The sequence below is a fragment of the Bombina bombina genome, chromosome 7 (genome assembly GCF_027579735.1).
Source record: "Bombina bombina isolate aBomBom1 chromosome 7, aBomBom1.pri, whole genome shotgun sequence".
In the NCBI taxonomy this organism is placed as follows: Eukaryota; Metazoa; Chordata; class Amphibia; order Anura; family Bombinatoridae; genus Bombina; species Bombina bombina.
The window spans coordinates 525,892,994-525,898,566 of record NC_069505.1 but is presented as its reverse complement, the minus strand read 5'-3'; positions in this window follow the sequence as shown (position 1 = coordinate 525,898,566).

The window sequence follows — 5,573 nt, the reverse complement described above, 5'->3', positions numbered from 1 at the left end:
GCCTGTAAAACATATAATAGAAAATGCACTGTGTAACTTCTTTTTGAGCCAAATTTCTAATGCATATAGACATAGAAGGCCCTTTACATTTAGCTGACAAGGGTCTTTAAAAATACTGGACATTTAAGTGTCTAGTATTTTTGTACAGATTTTACTGAACAGCATGCTAAAATACTGGACTGTCCGGTTGAATACTGGACACCTGGTAACCCTATTTGCACTGTCCTGAACAGCAGGGGTAATTAACCTTGGCCCTCCAGAGGTTTTGGAACTACATTTAAGATGGACACTTCAATATGGCTGAACGTCATGGGAAATGTAGTTCCAAAACCTCTGGAGGTCCAAGGTTGATCACTCCTGCTGTATAGGGTTTGGGCATCCATGGGTGGCGTTTGGGCAGCCTATTGCAGAGTTTTGGGCATTCCCAGGCATTGTTTGTGCAGTCCTAGCTAGAGTGTAGGCAGCCCTGGCAGAATTTAGGTAGTGCTGAACAAGGTTTTGGTAATCTAAGGTAGTGCTGAGCAAGTTTTTGCCAGCCCTGGTGGCATTTGGGCGGTTATTGGCAGGTTAAGGGTATTCTTGTACCGGGTTTGCAAGGTCCTTAGGTTATCATCGGCAAGGTTTGAGCAGTCCTGGGTAAAGTTAAGACATTCCTGGGAAGGGCTTTGGCACTCCTGGAGTTAGTTTTTGCCAGTCCTGATCAGAGTTGAGCATTCCTGGGCTGGTTTTTGCCAGTCCTGGGCAGGGTTAAGGCATTTCTGGGCAGGATTTGGGCACTAGTGGGTAAGGTGTGCACAGTGTTGTACAAAGATTGGACATCCATAGCTGGGGTATGTACAGTTCTGTGCAGAGTTTGGGCTTCCTGGGACATAGTTTGGGCAATCCTTGTTAGGGTTAGGACGGGTCAGTCCTGGTCAGGGTTTGAGCAGTACTAAACAGAGCTTGCAAAGTCCTGGGCAAAGGTTTAGCAGTCATGGGGAGGATTTTGGCATCATTTGGACAGGTTTAGGCAGGGTTTGTATTCCTTGGAAGAGGTTTGACAGTGCCAGACATCCCAACTCTCCCTGAAGTTCAGGGAGTCTCCCTGATTGTAATAGGAGCTCCCTGATGCCAGCAAATGGAATGCAATCTCCCTGAAACTCCAAGTATCATTATCCAATGTGGCCCAAATCCGGAAAAGTGTTTCTTTAAGGAATGCCTTTAGTTTTTGGGACGTTATAGAACCCTCAAAGCATGCATCAGTAATCAAAAAGCCCCCACTGATTTTAATAAAATAAAAACACAAATACTACCTTATTTACTGCACGTAATTAAACTTCATATTCTAAAATATTTAAGCAGTCAACAAGCGTACGATCACTGGAAAATAGGTTTGTTGTATGTAGTTGTGCAATAAAGCTACTTTTTTTTAAATCTGACTTTAGTGGGAAGCTACTTTAATGATAAGGGGCCGATTTATCAACCCTCTGTCGGACATGATCTGATCAGCGGATCATGTCCGACAGACATCGATGAATGCGGAGAGCAGTACGCTCTCCGCATTCAGCATTGCACCAGCAGCTATTGTGAACTGCTGGTGCAATGCCACCCCCTGCAGATTCGCTGCCAATCAGCCGCTAGCAGGGGGTGTCAATCAACCCGATCATATTCGATCGGGTTGATTTCCCGCAATGTCTGTCCGCCTCCTCAGACCAGACGGACAGGTTATGAAGCAGCGGCCTTTAGACCGCTGCTTCATAACTGGTGTTTCAGTCACCTGCCTGAAATGAGTTTTTGCAGTGCCCGGGCAGGGTTTGCATTGGCAGGTATTTGGTCCTTAGCAGAGTTTAGGGCATTCATGGGCAGGGTTTTACACTCCTGGAAATAGTTTCAATTAAACAGAGAGTACCGTTTGACAATGGTTAACTTAAAGTTGTTAAATCTATGCATAAAGGAACACAGATCAAGCAAATTACCCATAAATGTTTACATGGTAAATCTTTATATTAAAGGGACAGTCTACTCCAGAATTGTTATTGTTTAAAAAGATAGGTAATCCTTTTATTACCAATTTCCCAGTTTTGCATAACCAACACTGTTATATTAATACACATTTTACCTCTGTAATTACCTTGTATCTAAGCCTCTGCAGACTGCCCCCTTATTTCAGTTCTTTTCAAAGACTTGCATTTTAGCCAATCAGTGCTGACTCCTAGGTAACTCCACGGGAGTAAGCACAATGTTATTTGTATAGCACACATGAACTAACACTGTCTAGGTGTGAAAAATTGTCAAAATTAAATGAGATAAGAGGTGGCCTTCAAGGGCTTAGAAATTAGCATATTACAAAACATATTAACAAAAAATACCATTGAGAAAAAAGTAAATTTGATGATAAAAGTAAATTGGAAAGTTGTTTTAAAATAACATGCCCTATCTGAATCATTAAAGTTTAATTTTGACTAGACAGTTCCTTTTACTGCAATATGATTTTTTATTAGGGTGGATTTGATTTAAATCAAATTGATTTAAATCATGATTTAAATCACAATTTAAATCACTAGTCACTAAGACCAATTCAAATCAGTTTAAATCATGGTTTTTCGTTATTTAGAATAATAACTTTTCAGGTTATTTTTCCAGTTATATCAGACCATTACTGATTTGGGTATTTATCCGTGGCCGGACTGTTAGCCAACGGACATTTGGCCGACGGATAATAGTCCAACACAAGTGGCTGTAAGATAACAGTCCGGCCACGAGATAGATAGATAGATAGATTGATAGATAGATTAGATAGATAAATAGATGTGATAGATAAATTCAATAGATAGATTTGATAGATCGATAGATAAATAGATAGATAGATAAAAAATGGCCCAGACAGAGAATTACAAGATGTGCGGGCTGGGACCCATGGTTAGGTTCCCAGAGGCGGTTGCGGTGCCCGAGGCTCTGATTAGAACAGAGCACTCTGGAGCGTATCTGCCCTCGGCCGAACTCGGAACATGCTTCGGCATTCTGTCCGTCGGCCAAATGTCCATCGGACAGAATGCTGTCGGCCAAATGTCCGTCGGCTTTTTGTCAGAGCACCATATATATAATTAAAGGGACAATAAACACTAAATAAATGCGAGATAGAAGGATGCATTCAAAGAAAAGATTAGTCTGAGAATAACATGTAGATGTATTTTTTTAAAGTTTCATTAGTTGATTAAATAGTGGCAAAAACAGAATTTATGCTTACCTGATAAATTTCTTTCTCTTACGGTGTATCCAGTCCACGGATTCATCCTTACTTGTGGGATATTCTGAATCCCTACAGGAAGTGGCAAAGAGAGCACACAGCAGAGCTGTCCATATAGCTCCCCTCAGGCTCCGCCCCCCCCAGTCATTCGACCGACAGTTAAGAGAAAAAGGAGAACCATAGTGTGCAGTGGTGACTGTAGTTTTACAAAAAAGAAATTTGAACCTGACTTAATTGCCAGGGCGGGCCGTGGACTGGATACACCGTAAGAGAAAGAAAATTATCAGGTAAGCATAAATTCTGTTTTCTCTTACATTGGTGTATCCAGTCCACGGATCCATCCTTACTTGTGGGAACCAATACCAAAGCTTTAGGACACGGATGAAGGGAGGGAACAAGTCAGGTAACCTAAACGGAAGGCACCACTACTTGCAAAACCTTTCTCCAAAAAAATAGCCTCCGAAGAAGCAAAAGTATCGAATTTGTAAAAAATCGGCAAAAGTATGCAGTGAAGACCAAGTCGCTGCTTTACAAATCTGTTCAACAGAAGCCTCATTCTTGAAAGCCCATGTGGAAGCCACAGCTCTAGTGGAAAGAGCTGTAATTCGTTCAGGAGGCTGCTGTCCAGCAGTCTCATAAGTCAATCGGATAATGCTTTTCAGCCAAAAGGAAAGAGGAAGCGATAACTTTTTGACCTCTCCTCTTACCAGAATAGGCAACAAACAAGGATGACGTGTGTCTGAAATCTTTAGTTGCTTTGAAATATAATTTTAAAGCACGAACCACATCAAGATTGTGTAACAGCTGTTCCTTCTTAGAAACTGAATTAGGACACAGAGAAGGAACAATGATTTCCTGGTTAATATTCGTATTAGAAACCACTTTCGAAAGGAAACCAGGTTTTGTACACAAAACAACCTTATCTGCATGAAACACCAGATAGGGTGAATTACACTGCAAAGCAGACAATTCTGTAACTCTTCGAGCAGAAGAAATAGTTACCAAAAACAAAACTTTCCAAGATAATCACTTAATATCTATGGAATGTAAAGGTTCAAACGGAACCCCTTGAAGGACTGAAAGAACTAAATTTAGACTCCATGGAGTAGCCACAGGTTTATAGACAGGCTTGATTCTGACTAAAGCCTATGCAAACGCTTGAACGTCTGGTACTTCCGCCAGACTCCTGTGTAACAGAATAGACAGAGCAGATATCTGTCCCTTTAAGGAACTAGCCGACAATCCTTTCTCCAATCCTTCTTGGAGAAATGACAAAATCCTAGGAATCCTAATCTTACTCCACGAGTAACCCTTGGACTCACACCAACAAAGATATTTCCGCCATATCTTATGGTAAATTTTCCTGGTGACAGGCTTTCTAGCCTGGATCAAAGTATCTATAACTGATCCAGAGAACCCACGCTTAGATAGAATTAAGCGTTCAATCTCCAAACAGTCAGTTGCAAAGAACTAGATTTGGATGCTTGAATGGACCTTGAATTAGAAGATCCTGCCTCAATGGCAGTGTCCATGGTGGACAGATGACATGTCCACTAGGACTGTATACCAAGTCCTGCGTGGCCACGCAGGCGCTATTAAAATTACTGAAGCCTTCTCCTGTTTGATTCTGGCTACCAGACGAGGGAGAAGGGGAAACAGTGGAAAAACATAAGCCAGTTTGAAGGACCAAGGCGCTACTATAGCATCTATCAATGCGGCCTTGGGGTCCCTGGACCTGGATCCGTAAAGAGAAAGTTTGGAGTTCTGACGGGACGCCATCAGATCCAACTCTGGAATACCCCATAGCTGGGTAAGCTGAGCAAAAACCTCCGGAAGGAGTTCCCACTCCCCCGGGTGAAAAGTCTGATGACTCAGAAAATCCGCCTCCCAGTTGTCTATTCCTGGGATGTGAATTGCAGATAGATGGCAGGAGTGATCCTCCGCCCATTTGATGATCTTGGATACTTCCTTCATCACTAGGGAACTCTTTGTTCCTCCCTGATGATTGATGTACGCTACAGTCGTGATGTTGTCCGACTGAAACCTGATGAACCTGGCCTCTGCAAGTTGAGGCCATGCCTGGAGCGTGTTTAATATCGCTCCCAGTTCCAAATGTTTATCGGGAGAAGAGACTCTTCCCGAGACCATAGGCCCTGAGCTTTCAGGGAGTCCCAGACCGCACCCCAGCCTAACAGACTGGAATCGGTCCTGACAATTATCCACTCTGGTCTGCGGAAGCTCATTCCCTGAGACAGGTGATCCTGAGACAACCACCAGAGAAGATAACCTCTGGTTTTCTGGTCCATTTGTATCTAAGGAGACAATCTGCATAATCCCCATTCCACAG